The 21,973-nt window shown below is 39.4% G+C and overlaps 1 long non-coding RNA gene and 1 pseudogene across 1 annotated transcript in view; both read right to left on the bottom strand.

Annotated features, from left to right (window-relative positions):
• LOC144308521 (uncharacterized) overlaps positions 1-21,973 on the bottom strand; it is a 129,322-nt gene that overhangs the window by 27,289 nt on the left and 80,060 nt on the right. The gene's annotated exons all lie outside the window — the stretch shown is intronic.
• LOC144308983 (sulfotransferase 6B1-like) lies at positions 12,407-13,374 on the bottom strand (annotated as a pseudogene).

Here is a 21,973-nt window from a genome sequence, read left to right as displayed (position 1 = left end):
ATGGCATACTTAAACCTACACAATATGTCAATTATATCAATAAAGTCAGAAAAAAAGAATCAGATGGAAATTCTAGAACTGAAAACTAATATCTGAAGTAAAGAACTAAATACAAGCATTTAACAACCAAATAGACCCGAAAGAAGACAAAATCCATGAAGTGATAAATACATGCACCTAAACTGTAGTACAGAGAAGAAAAAAAAGAATAAAAAATAAAGAAAAGAACACAGACATGTGGGACACATTGAAAATGTCTAATATATATGTAATTTAAGTCCCAGAAGGAGAGGAGAGAGAACAAATGGGGCAGAAGTAATATTTGAAGAGACTATGGATGAGATGAGCTTTTTCCAAAACCGAGTGAAGATGTTAACAAAGAGATCGAAGAAATTCTATCTAGAGGCTACTCATACACACACACACACACACACACACACACACAAAAAAAAAAAAAAAAAACACCCACATACAGACATGTCATAGTAAAATTGCCTGAAGATTAAAGGCAAAGTGTTAAAAGCAACCAGAGGGAAAAAGACAAATCACCTTCAAAGAAAGCAAGATAAGCCTTAGAAATGACTTCCCCAAACATTTTGAAATCTACTTCCCTAAAATCAAGGATACACTTATGAGTATGCCTTTGGTTCCTTTTGTTATAACTCCAAGTTACTGTCACCCCAATCTCCTTTTTTTCAGTGTTATTGGCACTTCAGTATTATCAGCAGGTTCTCCAGAATGAGATCCATACTCGGTGGGAGGCAGTGTGGTCTAGTGGAAATAGCAGCGTCCTGCCTCTAAAAAGCTGTGTGACCTTGGACTAGTTTGTTAATGTCTTTAAACCTCAGTGATGTTTCTCATCTGCAAAATGCAGACAGTATCCATTTTGTGGGGCTGGTGGGCAATTCCATGAACAACGCTTTTAGCCCAGTAACCATTATGATATAGAAGTTCTGTGAAAAGCGGCCTCCTATCTTCTTTTCAGATAGAATAGTTTCAACAGAGCAAATAGTTTACCAAATGTTTCACTTTTAGCAGAAGGAGAAGCAACTGCAACCATCTGATGATAAATTGGATGATGTAATAGTGATGAGGACTTTACCTACCACTTATTGGAGCATTTACTATGTGCCAGTTTACCTTCATTCACCCTTAATAGCAACCCTATAAAACCTGTACTTACCATGGTGCCCATTTTACAGTTGGGGAAATTAGGTTTAAGGAGGATAAGCAACATACTTTTTAAAAAGACTTATTTATTTGAGACAGAGAGAGAACACACGGGGTTGGGGCAGCAGGAAAGGGAGAGAGAAGCAGACACCCTGTTGAGTGGGGAGCTGGAGGTGGGGCTTGGTTCCCACAATCCTGAGATCATGACCCCAGCTGAAATCATCAGTAAGATGCTTAACCAACTGAGCCACCCAAGGGCCCTTAAGGAATGTACTTAATGTGGAAATGGCAGAGCCCAGATCCAAACCAATATGCCTCTGACTTTGAAGTTGTGTGCTGGGTGTAGATAACCCTCAGCACTGACCTCTACAAGGTCACCGTGGCTCTTAGCAAGCCTGTTCAATGAAGTTACTTTACGCGGCACAGTGATACTGCTTCCTTGCCTCCCACCCCTCCCATGCCCCCACCCCCATCGCCAGGCCTAGTTTTCTCTGCGGTTTCTTCACTCTGCCGTGTGTCCTTACGCACAACTGGATGCCTCTGAAGTCTTGAAATATGATGTTTCCCTATGATTTGATTTTTTAAAGCATTTTTAAAAATTTCATTTATTTATTCATGAGACACACAGAGAGAGAGAGAGAGAGAGAGAGAGAGAGAGAGAGAGAAGCAGGCTCCATGCAGGGAGCCCGACGTGATACTTGATTCCGGGTCTCCAGGACCACGACCTGGGCCGAAGGCGGCGCTAAACCTCTGAGTCCCCCCCACCCCCCGCTGCCCTATTTGATTTTTTTAAAATGTGATTACCATTCTATTCCAATCAACTTCACTTTGCCACTTTTCACCTGTCTCAGTGACATAGGTGCTCAGTCCAATCCCCAAGTTTCCAGTTCCCTGCAACAACTAACACAGTTTCATATTAGTAATTAAGACCCAATCATGTGGCTGATTTCTAAGCTTCAGGCTCTGATTTCATTAAAAGGTCTCTTATCTCAGGGCGGAGAAGAGTGCCCAACTTGGATCTAGAGCACAGAGTAGGAGGTAGCCTTATCTCTTGATCTCTCTGCCCTCTTCTCTGCACTGAGAACTTTAGAGTTGTGATAGGAAGGAGGCTACTGTGGTGAGTTTCTTCTACCCTATTTATGGGTCATCCATCCAGCACAGTGGATGGTACTGATCCCCCAAATGGGGCATATATACCCCAGGGGAGATATGCCAGAGGCTCCATTGGGTGCCGTAAGAAAAGATTAGAACTTCTATCTACAGTTTTTTAAAACCAAGGAAATTTTTATTTTATTTTTTAAAGATTTAGTTTATTTATTTGAGAGAGAGAGAGAGAGAGAGAGAGCATGAGCAGGGGGAGGGGCAGAGGGAGAAGCAGACTCCCCCCTTGAGCAGGGAGCCAGATGCAGGGCTCAATCCCAGGACCTGAGCTAGGATCATGACCTGAGCTGAAGGCAGATGCTTAACCAACTGAGCCACCCAGGTGCCCGACAAAGAAATTTTTAAAAATCAACTTCACTAATGTTTAATATGCAAATTGAAATCAGCACCTTCCCTGGATCCATATATCAGATGGTCACATACAAGTCCTGGAGGATTTCTGGATAAGAAAGAGCATTCCACAAAGCATAAGGCTTGCCAGGGGTGTTCTCCCACATTCCCTGGCTTTTAAGATTGTAAATGTACGTAAATGTACAATGCAAAATAGTATCTAATTTCAGCTAAACCAACTCCAATATAATGGATAATGGCTTTAGAAGATCTTTGTAAAAAATCCATGAGTTGAAGTGAATGCTAATAATACCAGCACAAAGAAAGAAAATGGCAGAGCAGATGTTTCTCATTCTCCCAGGATAAGCACCTCTTCATCTCTATTTCATGGTGAAGAATGAGACACTCTAATCAGATACAAGAAAAAGTCAGGCAAAGGTCTTTCTAATTATCAAGAAGATTATTAGAAATATGAACTTACATTCACATCTTACCTCAAGTTTGCCTTATTATGTAGTCCTAGTCTATATATTCCAAGACAAATATTTGAAATATAAGCATCTCTTCTGATCCAATTCTGTTGCCTGCTTCCTTTATTCTTTGATATAATATAAAAAAAGTAGATGGGGTCACCTGGCTGGCTCAGTTGGAGGAGCATGGGACTCTTGATCTCAGCATTATCAGTTCAAGCTCCATTCTGGGTGTAGAGATTTTTTAAATAAATCTTAAAAAAATAAAAATAGGGGCACCTGGGTGGCTCAGTGGTTGCGCATCTGTCTTTGGCTCAGGTCATGATCCCGGAGTCCTGGGATCGAGTCCCATGTCAGGCTCCCCGCAAGGAGCCTGCTTCTCCGTCTGCCTATGTCTCTCATGAATAAATAAGTAAAATCTTTAAAAAAATAAATAAAAATAAAAATAAGGGTACCTGGGTGGCTCAGTCATTTAAGTGTCTGCTTCAGCTCAGATCATGATCCCAGGGTTCTGGGATGGAGTCCGGTGTAGGGCTCTCAGCTCAATGGGGAGTTGGCTTCTCCCTCTCCCTCCTTCCACTTGTGCTCTCTCTCTCTCTCTCACTCATTATCTCTCAAATAAATAAAATCTTTTTAAAAAATAAATAATAAATAAATAAAAATAAAGGCACCCCTGGGTGGTATAGTCAGTTAAGCATCCAACTCTTGGTTTTTTTCTCAAGTCATTATCTCAGGATTGTGAGATTGAGCCCCACATTGGGCTCCCAGCTCAGTGAGGAGTCTGCTAAACTTTCTTTCTCCCTCTCCTTCCAACCCTCCCCACACTTGCTGTCTCTCTCTCTCTCTCAAATAAACTAATTAACTAAAAAATAAAAATAGATGAAGAGAAAGAATCCAGAGGATTTCAAAGTTGAGTCCTGAGTGACTGGATGAGTTGTAATGTGGAAAGTTGAGAATGAAGTCTGAGGTCAGAAGCAGACACCTAGGGGCAGCCCGGGTGGCTCAGCAGTTTAGCGCCACCTTCAGCCCAGGGCCTGATCCTGGAGACCAGGGATCAAGTCCCACATCAGTCTCCCTGCATGGAGCCTGCTTCTCCCTCTGCTTGTGTCTCTGCCTTTCTCTCTCTCTCTCTCTCTCTCTCTCTCTCTCTGTCTCATGAATAAATAAATAAAATCTTAAAAAAAAGAAGACACCTAAGTGAAAAATGAATAGCACACACACAAAGTAGTACATTTAGAGATATATACTTGAAGAGTTTCATTTTGAAGAACTTGAAAAAATGAGTTTGTAAATTCAAATTTTTATAAGTGAAAGAGATTGCTACAATATGCCAAAACAATGTGCTGCATTTTACTTTTAAAAAATAGAAATTTTAAATGTTGAGTGTATTTCTATGTAATTACACATTTTGAAGGAAAAGTGTCAGTTCCAAAGTAGTGGTGCACGAAAAAGTGTAAACACCATGTCATTTTAATTATACATTTTGCAAATAAAGCATTGCATTAAAAAAAATCCTGACTTCTCAGTGGAAACAATAGAAGCTAGTACACAATGGAATGGCATTATTATAGTGTGAAAGAAAACGACTGTAAAAGTAGAACTCCATAACCAATGAAAATATCCTTAAGAAAGGAAGGTGCCATAGGTATGTCAGGCAAACCAAATCTGAGCGAATTTATAGTCAGCAAGCCTGCACTAAAGGGAATTCTTTAGGCAAAAGGGAAATAATCCCAGATAGATACTTTAAAAAGGCAGGAAAGAGTGAAGAGCAAAGGACAACTAAATATATAGGTAAAAACAGATTGATTTGAGGAAGACATAGACGTGGCCAACATGAACATGAGAAAATGCTCTGCATCACTTGCCATCAGGGAAATACAAATCAAAACCACAATGAGATACCACCTCACACCAGTGAGAATGGGGAAAATTAACAAGGCAGGAAACCACAAATGTTGGAGAGGCTGTGGAGAAAAGGGAACCCTCTTACACTGTTGGTGGGAATGTGAACTGGTGCAGCCACTCTGGAAAACTGTGTGGAGGTTCCTCAAAGAGTTAAAAATAGACCTGCCCTACGACCCAGCAATTGCACTGTTCGGGATTTACCCCAAGGATACAGATGCAATGAAATGCCAGGACACCTGCACCCCGACGTTTCTAGCAGCAATGTCCACAATAGCCAAACTGTGGAAGGAGCCTCGGTGTCCATCGAAAGATGAATGGATAAAGACGATGTGCTTTATGTATACAATGGAATATTACTCAGCCATTAGAAATGACAAATACCCACCATTTGCTTCGACGTGGATGGAACTGGAGGGTGTTATGCTGAGTGAAGTAAGTCAATCGGAGAAGGACATTGTATTCTCATTCATTTGGGGAATATAAATAATAGTGAAAGGGAATAGAAGGGAAGGGAGAAGAAATATGTGGGAAATATCAGAAAGGGAGACAGAACATAAAGACTCCTAACTCTGGGAAACGAACTAGGGGTGGTGGAAGGGGAGAAGGGCGGGGGGTGGGGGTGAATGGGTGACGGGCACTGGGGGGAGCACTTGACAGGATGAGCACTGGATGTTATTCTGTATGTTGGTAAATTGAACACCAATAAAAAATAAAATTATTAAAAAAAACCAGATTGATTTGATTGTAGAAAACAATAGTAATAATACTTAGTAGCATTTAAAATACATAGAGAAAGAATTAGGGGCACCTGGCTGGCTCAGTAGGTAAAGTATATGACTCTCGATCTCAGGGATGTAAATTCAAGCCCCACATAGGGTGTAGAGATTACTTAAAAATAAAATCTTTTATTTTTTTAAAAAAGATTTTATTTATTCATGAGAGACACACAGAGAGAATGAGAGAGAGAGGCAGAGACACAGGCAGAGGGAGAAGCAGGCTCCATGCAGGCAGCCTGATGTGGGACCCAATCCCGGGACTCCAGGACCAAGTCCTGGGCCGAAGGCAGGGGCTAAACCACTGAGCCACCCAGGGATCCCCAAAATAAAATATTTTTTAAAAAGAATATATATATATATACTTTGTGTGTGTGCATTTATATATATATATATACATATATATTATTTAAAAAAAAACAAACTTCTAGAAAGGAACGTAAAAGAAGTAAATCAAATAGGAAAAAAAAACATTGGCCATTAAAACCCCAAATATATTTCTAATTTCATTAAAAGTGAATGGGCTGGTGATGAAAATGTTCTAAAATTAATTGTGGTGATGACTGCACAATTCTGTGACTATGGAAATAAAAGCCACGGAATTGTTATACTTTAAATGGGTGACTCATGTGGTCTATGAATTACAACTTAATAAAGCTGTTTTTAGGGCAGCCCGGGTGGCTCAGCGGTTTGGTGCCACCTTCAGCCCAGGATGTGGTCCTGGAGACCTGGGATCGAGTCCCACATTGGGCTCCCTGCATGGAGCCTGCTTCTCCCTCTGCCTGTGTCTCTGCCTCTCTTTCTGTGTCTCTCATGAATAAATAAATAAAATCTCTTAAAAAAATAAAGCTGTTTTTAAAAAGTGAATGGACTAAATATACCAGTCAGAAGATCACAGTTGTCCTACTGGATAAAAACAAAACCCAACTACATACAGCTTATCAAGGACATATCTTTTTTAAAATATATTATTTATTTATTCATGAGAGACACAGAGAAAGAGGTAGAGACATAGGTAGAGGGAAAAGCAGGTTCCCTGTGGGGAGCCTGATGTGGGACTCAATCCCAGCACCCTGGGATCATGACCTGAGCTGAAGGCAGACACTCAACCACTGAGCCATCCAGGCGTCCCATCAAGGACATACCTTAAATATAAGTTGAAAGTAGGGGCACCTGGATGGCCCAATTGGTTAAGTGGCTGACTTGGTTTTGGCTCAGGTCATGATCTCTGAGTCCTGGGATCGAGCCCCAGCACTCAGCATGGAGTCTGCTTGAGGATTCTCTCCCTCTCCCTCTACTCTTTCTCTCTTTCCTCAAATAAATAAATAAAACTTTTAAAAAAATTAGTTGAAAGCAAAAGAATGGTGAGGGTGCTTGGCTGTCTCAGTTGGTGGAGCAACTCTTGATCTTGGGTTCAAGCCCCACATTGGGTGTGGTGATTACTTAAAATTTTACCAAAAAAAGTAAAAGAATGGTTTAAAAATGTATCTTGCAAACACTAAGCACAAGAAAGCTGACATAGCTGTACTAATACCAAACAAAGCTTGACTAGAGGTAGAGAAGAATATTTCATAATAATAAAGGAATCAATTGGCTAGGAAAAATATAACAAATTGTATAGCTATATGCATCCACAACCAATATAAATCAAAAATTGATAAAACTAAAAGGAACAAATCCACAACCATGGTAAGAAGTTTGAACACATGTCTTTCAAGAGCTGATAGAATAAGGAGACAAAAGATCAGTAAGACAGAAGATCTAAATTACACAATGAGTAAATTCTATATATCTAGGTATCCGATAGCTAGATTATGTCGATATATATATTTTGTATATATACATATGTGTCTATATTACGTTACATAAAACTCTCTACCCAATAACAGAATACGTATTCTTTTCAAATGCAAATGTAACACCAAAATTGACCATATACTAATAAAGGAAGCCTCAACAAATTTCAAATTATCCAAAGCATTCCAAGTGTTCTCTCACTACAGTGAAAGTAAGCTGGACATCCATAACACAGCGATGACCCTGAAATTCTCAACTGCCTAGAAGGTAAGCAACGATAACAAAAAATAATATCAGAATACAAGGAATAACACTTTAAGCCCAGAAACCTCACAACTTGTGTGAAACGATAAATTGCTAAAGAAACACAACTTACTGATGTGACACAAGAATAAACAGAACAGAGACGCCTGCGTGGCTCAGTGGTTGAGCATCTGTCTTTGGCTCGGGTCGTGATCCTGAGGTTCCGGGATCAAGTCCCACATCAGGCTCCTAGCAGGGAGCCTGCTTCTCCCTCTGCCTATGTCTCTGCCTCTCTCTGTGTCTCTCATGAATAAACAAAAAAATTTTTAAAAAGAATAAACAGAACATAGTTCAAAGAATCTGTGATCTATTATAGTAATTGAAGCACCTTATGAAGCATCTTCCCAAAGACAACTCCAAGACCCAGATGGCTGAATCTTAGGAAAAAAAAAAAAAAAGAAAAGAACTCATCTTCACAAACACTTTCAGAGAATAGGAAAATATCGAAACATCTCTAAATTCCTTTTTTGAGGCCAAAAGAATCTTGTTACCAAAACCTAATAAGGATTATAAGAAAGGAAAATTGCCGGAAACCCTTTCTTGTGAGCACAAATGTGAAATTCCTAAATATAGTATTAGCAAATGAATCAAGAACTATATACAAAGAATAGTATGTCAGAAACAAATTACTTTTTTTCTAGGAATGTAAAGGCTAATATTCTAAAATCAATAAATATAGTTGCCATATAAATAGAGAAAAAAGTCTTATCATCATCATCTTGATAGATGCAGAAAAAATCTTTAAAAATGTAACATTCAAGGGCGCCTGGGTGGCTCAGCTGGTTAAGCATCTGCCTTCAGCATGATCCTAACGTCCTGGGCTTGAGCCTCGTATGGTATGCCCTGCTCATAGGGGAGCCTGCTTCTCCCTCTCCCTCTGCCTGCTGCTCCCCCTGCTTGTTCTCTCTCTCTCTCATAAATAAATAAATAAATAAATAAATAAATAAATAAATAAATAAATAAATAAATAATTTTTAAAAATAAATAAAAATCTAACACTTGTATAACATTCAGATGCACCATCCTGGCTCCAGATCAAGCTTGAGGTGTGCATGGCTGTGGTGATGAGAGCCTGAACCAGCAGGGGGCAGGAGATGCCTATGACCAGCTGGACTTCGGAAGCCGACTGGCAATGGAGAACCACCAAGGCTAACTGGGCAGTATACTCAACACCAAGAGCCCAAGCAGCCCTCTGTGACAAGTCTCTACTCTTGAGTTTCTGAGTGACCTGGGTGGGGGCGATGGACACAGGGAATCTCAGGGTGAGGGCTACCCGGCCCTGTCTTACGGATCCTGGAGTGCAGGAAAGGGTCAGTTCTGTCTTTGAGGAGCATTTGGTTGAGAACTCTTGGCTCTGTCTCAAGGAGCTTGGAGCATAGGAGGCTCTGAGGTGAGGCGGCCTGGTCCCTGCCTTGGAGAGTTTGGGATGAGGAGCTCTCAGTCTCAATCTTTGAAGTCTGGGCCAAGGGTACAGGTATTGTCCCAGGGTACCCAAGAGGAGGGAAACTTGATCCCAGTCCTATGGATCCTGGGATGAGGTTGCTTGGCTCTATCCCAAAGAGCCCTGTGTTTGAGGGATTTGGTCCTGTCTCAGGGACTACAGGGTTGAGGAGGGTTATGGCTCTGTCCAGAAAAAAATGGGGGTTTATGCCTCACCACCCCTTCCCACAGTGAGGCAACCATGGCACCTGTCCTGAGAAGCTGGAAGCGAGGGGAAATGGTCCTGTTCCTGGGAAGTCTGGGATGAGGAGCAGGGCAAGGTTGTGAAGAGCCAGGGTTGAGGGATGGCCTGGGGCACACTGCCCAGCATTCATCTGACACATCTCTGCCATGGGCAGAGGGATTCAAACACGGCAGCAAGCAGAATGGAGCACGGTCGGAGCCGGCTCTGTGGAGTCCCCAGCACCTTCTCCAATGCCCCAGGTAGCTCCTGATGTCCTGGAGATGCAGGTCCAAGATGGCAGCCAAATTCGCGGCCTGCCGGGGCCGTGGTGCTCTCGGGTTCTGGCGTGCGGTGGGGCTGCACATGGCACCTGCTGTCCTCAGATTCTGCCCGGGCTGGGGGAAGGCTGTCAGCTGCGCTGAGATTGTCAAGTGGCAGGTGCAGACCTGCACCAGCTTACCAAGCTATGCTTCCTGCAGACTGAGGACAGCTAGGTGCCAGTCTCAGTGGACACTGGCCTAGATCCCTTGATGGGGCACCCCCATGTGCCTGCAGTGTAGGTAGCGAGCGAGGCTACCACCCCCAGGGGCACTCACTGATCTGGGCCCTACCCCTAGCTCCAGCTGTGGTCTCTGACCCTAAAGAAAGGCTTGAAGACCTCCCAAGCAAGCCATTCTCCAGATATGACAGTCTAGGGTGTCTGTGTCTTCTCTGACAAGCTCTGTAACTGTTCAACTGTTCCCCCATGACTTGAATCCACAAAAATGGGTCTGCCTGTCCTGCTAGCCATTCTCTCTGGTGTGCCATGAAGAGTGACAGGTGTGAGGTCTCCGCTGGGTTCTGGAATGCTTGAGAAGGGCTTGCTCTGCCTTCTACCTACAGTGCCTCTGACAGAGGTCCAGGGAGTGGGTTGGAAATAAATGTTCTCCCCATTTGTCTGAAAAAAAAGGCATATATATAATATTCATTCATAATTAGGAAAGATGTTTGTGGCAAATTAATAATATGAAGGAACTTTCTTAATCTTATGAAGGACATCTATAAAAAATTAAATATTGGGGAACCTGGGTAGCTCAGTTGTTGAGCACCTGCCTTTGGTTCAGGTCATGATCCCGGGGTCCTGGGATCGAGTCCCCACATCAGGCTCCCTGTGAGGAGTCTGCTTCTCTCTCTGCCTATGTCTCTGCCTCTCTCTCTGTGTTTCTCATGAATAAATAAATAAAATATTTAAAAAAAAAGAAAAGAAAAATTTCCCCCTGAGATCAGGAATGAGAGAAAAAAAATTCTGTTATCATCATTTCTATTCAATATCAAACTTGGAATCCAGTGCAATAACACAGGAAAAAGCAATATGGCAGGAAAGGAAGGAATAAAACCATCATTATTTACAACATGGTTTTGCAAAAAAAAAAAAAAAAATTCCAAAAGAACTTACAGAACATCTGTTAGAATTAATAAGCAAATTTAGCAAGCTGCTGGATAGGCATATGTAAAAAAATCAAGTGTACTTCTATAAACCAGCATCAAATAAATAGGAAATCAATTTTTTAAGGTGACATTTATAATAGTTTCAAATAACATCAATTGATTAGGAATAAATCCAAATAAAGATGCCCAAGAGCTTTATACTGGAAACTACATAAAACTACAAAAAAAAAGAACATAAAAATAGAAAAATATACCATCATTATGGATTACTAGACTCAATATGATAAAGATATCAATGCTCTCCAAATTGATCTGTAAACTCAATGCAATAGCAATCAAGATCCCAATAGGTTGTATTTTTCCATTAGGAAACTGACACACTGATTATAATATTTATATAGAGATGCAAATGTTCAAAAATATCCAAAATAGGGGCACCTGGGTGGCTCAGTCAGTTAAGCATCTGCCTTTGGCTCAGGTCCTGATCTCAGGGCCCTGGGATCAAGCCCCACATCAGGCTCCCTGCTCAGTGGGGAGCCTGCTTCTCCCTCTCTTGTTCTCCCTGTTTGTACTCTCTCTGTGTCAAATAAATAAAAATCTTAAAAAAAATAGCCAAGATGTATTGTGGATCTAAATGAGAATGATAGATCAACAAAAGACCCACAAGAAAGCAAAGGAGAATATGTTTATGACTTTTACAAAAGCAATGATTTCTTTAAAAAGACCAAAACGCACAAACCATAAACCATAAAAGAAAAAATTGATTAACTGGACTACATTACATTTAAGAAATTCTGTTTGTGGAGAGACAGTATTAAAACACTAAAAAGCAAGGCACAGAGAAGGAAACAATAGTTATATATTCTATAACTGACAAAGGGATTACTTTTATCCAAAATATATAAGAAATTCGGGGCAGCCCTGATTGCCCAGCGGTTTAGCACCGCCTTCAGCCCAGGGTGTGATCCTGGAGACCCAGGATCGAGTCCCACGTCGGGCTCCCTGCATGGAGCCTGCTTCTCTCTCTGAAGTGTCTCTGACTCCCTCTCTCTCTCTCTCTCTCCCTCTCTGTGTCTGTCATGAATAAATAAATAAATCTTTTAAATATATATATATATATATATAAGAAATTCCTACAATTAAGAAAAAGGCAGAAAATTCTAGAAAAGTGGGTAAAATACTTGAACAGGCATTTTTCTTTTAGCACCATGTTAGCTACATTCCACAGATTTTTGACATATTGTATTATCATTTCAACTCATTCCAAATATTTTCTTTTTTAAATGTCATTATTATTAAATTCACATTATTTATATATAAATGTTACTGAATTATCATTATTATTTCATCAACATATTTTGTTATTTATACTTAATAATTATTCAGAAAAATGAAATACCCACGCCTACTGAATGGCCAGAATCAAGCTTGGCAATAGGATTCGTACTTCAGGTTTGCTCCTAGGGAAATGCCTATTAAGCACTCGTTGAATTTTGCATCCATTTTCTGGTTCTGAGTTTCACTGACCAAAATTTTCCAATCGCCAACTTCACCTTTGTGGAATAAAAAAGGGCCAACAGCACCATGTTGGAATAAAAAGGGGCCAACAGCACCAATAATAAACCATGCGTTCCCTGGGACTTTGCTCGCATTGCTTGGAAGGTAGTCTGGGCTGTGATGGTTTGAATCTGCTCCCCAGTCAAAGAGAATCCAAAGAACTCAGCAATTTGTTGTATTCCAGCAGCCAGGTTCTTTTTCAGGTCTTCATATAATAGGAACTTAATATTTTCATCATCAAGATGTTCCAATTAATGGTGGAACCAATGTAGCTTCCCCAAGAAACTTGTCCTTTCATGAACTGTCTGAAGAATTCACCCCAAGAGCCACAGCTTGGAATATCAGGGATATCACTGTGAAAATGAAAAAATGTATTTTTACCCTAAATGTATCTTTAGGGTTTTGAAATATCACAATATCTTAGCTTTATTCTTGAAGATGGACCCAGGTAATTTGTCATAATGGAGTTGAGTTGTCAAAATCCTTGGCGATGGGAACTGTTTCATTCTCTGGTATTTTTCTGGGTCCTCACATTCAAGAATTGGGAATTCTGGATATTCATACTTTTTTATATTCAGCAAATATTAATTCACTAATGATGTGGAGAATCCAATTTGAACACTTTGGATAAGATGCAAGTACTATGTCATCACTTCTGGCTTCAAAGGTGTCCAAGGCATTGAAAGTTTCTGAGGTGCACATGGTGATTGGGTATGGAATCCCATGATAAATGAAAAAACAAGCGAGAAAGTGCAGTTTCTTTTGATTTTTCCAAAGCTTCATCAATATAGTCAATAAATTTGGACTTATTGGCCATGCTGGCTGCCCACTGATGAACCTGTTCTGTCCAAAATGTTTCCTAATTTACCATTGGGTTTCTGCTTGACCCATGGATTAAACAGAAATCTGTTGCTGAATTTCTAAGACCTTGGAAGTTTGCACTGTTGACATTATCTATCTGGAATTAATTTCTAGCTTACTTCCATTTGGTCAGAAAAATTTTCATCTGTTTTAACATGACCCAAGATTTAGTCTAGCAGGCCCACTTTATTTATAAATTCATAAAAATTTTTAAAGATTTTTAAAAATTTTTTTAAGATTTTATTTTTAAGTAATTTCTACACACAATGTGGGGCTTAAACTCACAACACCAAGATCAGGAGTCACATACTCCACCAAGTGAGCCAGCCAGGCGATCCTTTTTATTTTAATGATTTTTTTAAAGTTTCTTTCTTTCTTTTTTTTTTTTTTAGTAATCTCTACACTCTACCTGGGGCTGAAATTCATGACCCCGAGATCAAGAATCATATGCTCTACTGATCGAGCCAGCCAGGTGCCCCTAATAAGCTCACTTTACCAGAAAAAAAAAAGAAGAAGAAAGAAAAAAATATTTATTTATTTATTTACTTTCCCAGAAATATTTTTTAAAAAGATTTTATTTATTTATTCATGAGAGACAGAGAGAGAGAGAGAGAGAGGCAGAGACACAGGCAGAGGGAGAAGCAGGCTCCATGCAGGGAGCCCAATGTGGGACTAGATCCTGGGTCTCCAGGATCACGCCCTGGGCTGAAGGCAGCACTAAACCGCTGAGCCACTGGGGCTGCCCACTTTACCATAAATATTAAAGAGAATTCTTTGGGGTGAAAGCAAGTGGCCCCAGATGGTAACTGGAATCTACATGAACAAGCAAAGAGCACCAGTAAAGGTAATTATGTAACTATAAAAGCCTGTACAAATCTATATTTTATCTCCTTTCTCCTCTTAATTTAAAAAGTAAGTATTTGAAGCAATGTGTGTATAATTGTATCATTGTGCCTATAACCTCTAAAAATGTAACATATTTGCCAACAAGAGCACAAAAGAGGTGGGGGGCGGGGAAAGCAAGTTGTATTGGTTTAAAGAAATGGTACCAAATGGTTACTCAAATCCACAGGAAAAAATGAAGACAACTATAAATGGCAAATAAAAAAGCAAACACAATAAACTCTAAATATATACTTGGCGTCTTCTTTCATCAGCTTATCTTCTAGATGTAAAATCATTTGCAGTAATAGCTATAACATTGTATATTTGGGTTTGCAACATACAAAAATGTAACATGTATAACAATAATAGCACAAAATGGGGAAGAGGGAATATAGCAATATAGGTAGGAATACTTCTTTATGTTGCTCTCTCTGTGTGTCTCATGAATAAATAAATAAAATCTTGAAAAAAGAAAACAAAAAAAAAAGAGATAGCAATGTAAATCCAACTATACCAATAATAAAATTAAAGTGAATAGATTAGCGGCTATCTGGGTGGCTCAATTGGTACAGCAGATGACTCTTGATCTCAGGGTCACAAGTCTGAGCCCCACATTGGGGCTTACTTAAAAAAATAAAGTGAATGGATTAACCAATCCAATCAAGAGGCAGAGAATATAAGACTGGACAAGAGAAAACAAGATCCAACTATATGTTGTCTATGAGAAGAGTCATACTTTTTTTTTTTTTTAATGATAGTCACACACAGAGAGAGAGAGAGGGGCAGAGACACAGGCAGAGGGAGAAGCAGGCTCCATGCACCGGAAGCCCGACGTGGGATTTGATCCCGGGTCTCCAGGATCATGCCCTGGGCCAAAGGCAGGCGCTAAACTGCTGCGCCACCCAGGAATCCCAAGAGTCATACTTTAGATTCAAAGATACAAATAGGTTAAAAGTCAAAAGATGGAAAAATATATATCATGCAATTAGCAACCATAAGAAAGCTGGAGTGACTCCACTAAAATCAGACAAAGCAGACACCAAGACAAAAATAATTACTAGACAGTAAGAAGGACATTATATATTGATTTAAAAAAGGTCAGTACACCAAGAACATATACCAAGTATTAACATACATGCAACTACAGCAGAGCCCCAAATACATTAAGCAAAAACTGACACGAGTGAAAGGAGAATTAGACAATTCAACAATAATAGTTGAAGACTTCAATATCTCAATTGTAATAGTAGAAAGAAAAACTAGGCAGAGATCATAAGGAAGTAGAAGTCTTGAATAGTACTATAAGCCAGCTAGAGCTAATAGAAATGTATGTATAAAACACTTGCACAAAACAAAAACAGAATATATATTCTTCTCAAGTGCACATGGAATATTCTCTACGATAGACCATATGTTAGGCAATAAAACAAACCTCAATACACTCAAAATGATCGAAACCATACAAAATATGTTCTCTGATCACAATAAAGTGAAATTAGAAATGAATAACAGAAAAAAATGGGAAATTCACAAATGTGTGGAAATTAAACAACACATTCTATTTATTTTTCTTTTTCTTTTTTTAAATTAAAGATTTTATTTATTTATTCATGAGAGACACAGAAAGAGAGGCAGAGACACAGGCAGAGGGAGAAGCAGACTCCATGCAGGAAGCCCGATGTGGGACTTGATCCCGGGACTCTGGGATTATGCCCTGAGCAAAGGCAGATGCTCAACCGCTGAACCACCCAGGTGTCCCAAGAATAAAAGAATATTTAATTATTTTTAATAAAATATTTGTTTATTTAAAGTTATTTAAGTAATCTTTACGCGCATTGTGGGGCTCAAACTCACCACCCTAAGGTCAAGAGCTTCATGTTCCTCCAACTGATCCAGCCAGGTGCCCCTAAACAACACATTCTTATACAATGGGCCAAAGAAAATACCAGAAGAGAAATTACAGAAGACTTCAAAATGAATATGAATGAACATGTAAACACAACATACCAAAATTTGTGGGATGCAGCTAGAGACGTTTACAGCTCTAAACACTTAGATTAAAAAAGAAGAAAGATTCAAACCAATAACCTAACCTTCCACCTTTAGAAACTAGAGAAGCAGAACAAAATAAACTCAAAGCAATTAAAAGGAAATAATAAAGATTTGAGTGAAAACTAATGAATTAGAGAATAGGGGAAAATCAATGAAACCAAAAGTTGGCTCTGGGAAAAGATAAAAAAAACAAAACAAAAACAAAACAAAACAAACAAAAGGCCCCCCCAAAACACCAAAATGAAAAACATTTAGCTAGGACTGACCAAGAAAAAAGAGAGAAGACTCAATTTCCTGAAAACAGAAATGAAAGAGAGAACATCACTACCAAACTTGTAGAAATAAAAAGGATTCTAAATGTATGACTATGTGCCAACAACTTACATAAAATAGACAAATTACTAGAAAGACACAACTACCATAAATGGGGCACCTGGCTGGCTCAGTCCAAGGAGTGTGCAATTTCTAGATCTCAGGGTCATGAGTTCAAGCTCCACTTTGTGCATGGAGTCCTACTTTAAAAAAATAAAAGTGAATAACTGCAAAAATTTAAAAAGTCAAACAACCTTCTTGATACAAGAGAGGACAGAAAAATCTGAACAGACCTGTATTAAGAAGAGATGGAATTAATTTAAATTTAATTTAACTTAAAATCTGGGGACACCTGGGTGGCTCAGTGATTGTCTGCGGTTGTCTAGGGTCGTGATTCCAGGGTCCTGGAATCGAGTCTCACATTGGGCTCCCTGCAGGGAGCCTGCTTCTCCCTCTACCTATGTCTCTGCCTTTCTCTCTGTGTCTCTCATGAATAAATAAAAAGTCTTAAAAAAAAACTAAAATTAAATTAAAAAATGAAATCTACTCACAGGGGATCCCTGGGTGGCTCAGCGGTTTGGCGCCTGCCTTTGGCCGGGGGCGCAATCCTGGAGTCCCGGATCAAGTCCCGCGTCGGGCTCCCGGCCTGGAGCCTGTTTCTCCCTCTTCCTGTGTCTCTGCCCCGCCTCCCCCATCATGAATGAATGAATGAATGAATGAATAAATAAATCTTTAAAAAAAAAGAAAACTACTCAGAGAAAGGCTCAGGATCAAAAGGCTTCATTGGTGAGTTCCACAAAAACATTTTTGAAAGAAATAATAGCAATTTTCACAAACTTTTCCAAAAAATAGAAGAGGGAACACTTCCTAACTCCTATTATGAGGACAGTAGTCTCTGACACCAAATTCAGAAAAAAACATAGCAAGTAAATAAAACTAAAGATCAATAACTCTTATGAAACTAGAAACAAGAGGTGCCCCGGTGGCTCAGTCAGTTGACTCTCTGACTCTTGATTTCAACTCAGGGTTCTGGGATCAGGCCATGCAGGGCTCTGCATTCAGTGGGGAGTCAGCTTAAGGGTTTCTCTCCCTGGCTCTCTGCCCCTTCTCCTGCACTCTCTCTTTCTCTCTTTCTCACATGGATGAAAAAATCTTAAAACAAAACAAAACAAAACAAAACAAAACACTAGAGTGATCCCTGGGTGGCTTAGCAGTTTAGCATCTGCCTTTGGCCCAGGGTGTGATCCTGGAGTCCCGGAATCGAGTTCCACATCAGGCTCCCTGCATGGAGCCTGCTTCTCCCTCTGCCTGTGTCTCTGCTTCTCTCTCTCTCTCTGTGTGTCTCTCATGAATAAATAAATAAAATCCTAAAAAAAAAAAACCACTAGAAACAAAAATCCTTAACAAAATACCGACAAACCAAATACAGCAACATATAAAAAGGATCATACACCATGACCAAGTTGGATTCATCCCAGGGTTACAAGGTTGTTTTAACGTCCAAAATTCAGGTAATGTAATAGGTCATACCAATAAAATAAAAAACAAAGTTTGCATAATCATCTCAATAGATGCAGAAAAAGTACTTGACAAAATTCGTTGTCCTGAATGATAAAAACACTCAACAAACTAAGAATTGAAGGAATCTTTCTCAATCTGATGAAGGATATCTTTGAAAAATCTACAACTAATGTCATACTTAATGGTGAAAGATCGAAAGCTTTCTCCCTAAGATCAGGAATGGAAACATGGATGTCTGTTTTTGTCATTCCTATTCAACATTTTTAAAAATTGAGACATATTTGGCATGCAACATTGTATAAATTTAAGATGTATAACATGTTGATGTGATACGTTCATATACTGTAATATGATTGCCATTATAGCCATAGTTGGCATTTCTGTCTCCTCACATAATTATCATTTTCTTTTTGTGGTGGGAATAGTTAAGATCTGGTCTGCTTAGTAGACCTGACAATTATTTAAAAAAAAAACCTGACAATTATAATACAATATTGCTGTCTGTATTAACTATACTGTGCATTAGATCTCTAGGACTGATTTATTTATTTATTTATTTATTTATTTATTTATTAAATATTTTATTTATTTATTCATGAGAGATACACAGAGAGAGAGAGAGAGAGAGAGAGAGAGGCAGAGACATAGGCAGAGACATAAGCAGGCTCCATGCAGGGAGCCCGATGTGGGACTCAATCCCAGGACTCCAGGATCATGCCCTGAGCTGAAGGCAGACCCTCAACCGCTGAGCCCCCCAGGTGTCCCTCTAGGACTTATTTAGCTACTAGTTGCAAGTTTTTGCCCTCAGGGCAGCCCGGGAGGCTCAGTGGTTTAGCGCTTCCTTCAGCCCGGGGCATGATCCTGGAGACCCAGAATCAAGTCTCACATCGGGCTCCCTGCATGGAGCCTGCTTCTCCCTGTGTCTGTGCTTTTCTTTCTGTGTCTCTCATGAATAAATAAATAAAATCTTAAAAAAAAAAGTTTCACCCTCGGACCATACCTCTTTTATTAAACATCCTATGGACTTCTCTAACAAAGGTCTTGGCAAGAAAAAAATAAAAGGCATGTAGACTGGAAATGAAGAAGTAAATAAAACTTATCTCTATTTGCAGATAACGTGATCTTGTATATATCAAATCTGAAGGAATACCCTAGAAATCTACTAGCACTAATAAATGAGTTCAACAAGGTTGTGGGTACAGGATCAAAGTACAAAAAGCATCTATATTTCTATATACTAACAATGAACACATCAAAATGAAATTAAACAATTCCATTTACAATAGCATCCAGAAATAAAATACTTTGGAATAAACTTAATAGAAGTGCTGACCTGTACACCAAAAACCCAGCAAATATTGTCGAAAGAAATTAAAAATCTAAAACATTAGGGATCCCTGGGTGGTACAGCGGTTTGGTGCCTGCCTTTGGCCCAGGGCGCGATCCTGGAGACCCGGGATTGAATCCCACGTCGGGCTCCCGGTGCATGGGGCCTGCTTCTCCCTCTGCCTGTGTCTCTGCCTCTCTCTCTCTCTGTTACTAAAATAAATAAATAAATAAATAAATAAATAAATAAATAAATAAATAAAATTAAAAAAATCTAAAACATTAGAAATCATCCCATATTCATAGATCAGAAGACTTAGTATTTTTAAGATGGCAATACTCCTGAAATCAATGTACAAATTCAGTAAGGATTCGACAATCCTCTATCAAAACTTCAGCTGGCTTTGTTGAAGAATTTTATAAGCTGATCCTAAAATCCATCTGTAAATTCAGAGGACCTAGAATAACCCAAAAACCCTTGAAAAAAGGGGATCAGAGTTGGAGGATTCACGTTTCCTAATTTCAAGACTTAACTACAAAGTTGTAATAATCAAGAGAATGTGGTACCGGCATAAGAATAAACACACAGAGCAATAGAGGAGCATCAGAAATAAACTCCTATTTGTGGTCAATTGATTTTCAACAAGAGTGCCAAGACAATTCAGTGGGGGAAAGAATGCTATTTTCCACAAATGGTGCTGGGACAACTGAAAACCTACATGCAATATGATACATCTGGACCCCTACCTTCCACCACATGCAAAATTTGATTCAAAATTGATTAGAGACTTGGGCACCTGGGTGGCTCAGTTAAGTTAGGCCTCTGCCTTGGGCTCAGGTCATGATCCAAGTCCTGGGATCCAGCCCCTTGTAGGGCTCCCTCCTCAGTGGGGAGACTGCTTTACCCTCTCCCTCTGCCCCTCTCCTGGCTTGTGCTTTCTCTCTCAGATAAATAAATACAAACTTTTAAAAATTGATTAAAGACTTAAATGTAAGTGCTAAAATATCCTCTGAACTTAACAAAAATGTTGAGCATGGAAAACATAGGTTTTACTAAGTAAAAACATCAGGTTTTTGGGTTTGTAGGAATTAGTTTCCAGTTCCCCCAAAATATACATTCACTCTGTATCTTCAAGCTGCTTTTGGTAGACCAGCTCTTTGCCAAACAGGTCCTTTGCATCTATGAACTCATCGTAGAGGCTATTCATGTCTAAAATGTCCATAATTTTTTTAAGTAGGCTCCACATCCACCACGGGGCTTGAACTCATGACCCTGAGATTGAGAGTCAAATACTCTACCTGCCTGAGCCAGCCAGGTACCCCAAAAATATCCATAAGTTTTGGACACCATAAAGCATATTGGATGTCATCATAAGTTAACCCTCTTTTTCTCTGGGAGAATGGTTTTAAAGCACAGTGTAACTTGAAATTGCGAAATCAAAATTGGATTCCAAATAAGTTGAAGTTTTCGTAAGAAATTGAGAAAGTCCTGTTTAATTTGACTGCCCTTTTCTTTCTTTCTTTTTTTTTTTTTTTAGATTTTATTTATTTATTCATGAGAGATACACACAGAGAGAGGCAGAGACACAGGCAGAGGGAGAAGCAGGCTCCATACAGGGAGCCTGACGTGACTGCCCTTTTCTGGTGACATTTTATTTTGAGTTCTAAAGTCTTCTGATTTCTACAGTTTATGTTGGCACTGTCTGCTGAATATGTAGATAGATGAGCAAAATTATACAAGATATCAACGACCTTTTGTTTTATGTTTTCTGCAGTTTCATTACAATCTTCATAGAAATCAAGAAAATGATTTAAAATTGTTTTTCAAATCAAAGTATCTAGGAGCCAGGAGGAACATTTTTAGTTGCTGTGATTTTACCCATCCGTTGATACACTGTAGAAAGCGTAATCCTTGGTCAGATCCGACACAATCAGCTCCACACTGCTAACGGCCAACACATCTTTGTAGCAAAATTCCCTCTTTGGTTCATCTACAGGACATTTTAGCTGTGACCTCCGAATCACGAAATGTAACTTCATTCAAAGAGCAATCAAGAGAGTGACGCAATAATGGGCGTTTGTTGCTGTAGTATGCCAAGTGAAATCAGTGGCCCCCAATTTTGACTGAACTTGAGTGTCTTTTTGGAAAACTGAAAACTTTTGATTGATTTGTTAAGTCCTTTCTGTCTCATCCAGCACTTCTAAGATTCAGTCTCTGAATGAGCTTTCACATTCCCTTCTCTACCATGCCCAGTCCCGAATTCTTTTCAGCTTATTTTTCAGAAAGCTGTGTTTTGGTTGTTTACCTCTCTAATCCAGTCGCATGTGTTCTTCCATCTGTCATCAAAATAACAGTCATTTAGCTTTCTTTTTTGATGATTTCTGGGTCAGGCTGGTTGGTATTGTGATGGTTTTCAGTCTTTATATCTGAACACTTAGAATATGCGTGCAGTATTTAT

This window comes from Canis aureus, chromosome X, assembly GCF_053574225.1.
Source record: "Canis aureus isolate CA01 chromosome X, VMU_Caureus_v.1.0, whole genome shotgun sequence".
Lineage (NCBI taxonomy): Eukaryota > Metazoa > Chordata > Mammalia > Carnivora > Canidae > Canis > Canis aureus.
This window is presented reverse-complemented; position numbering and strand designations above follow the sequence as displayed.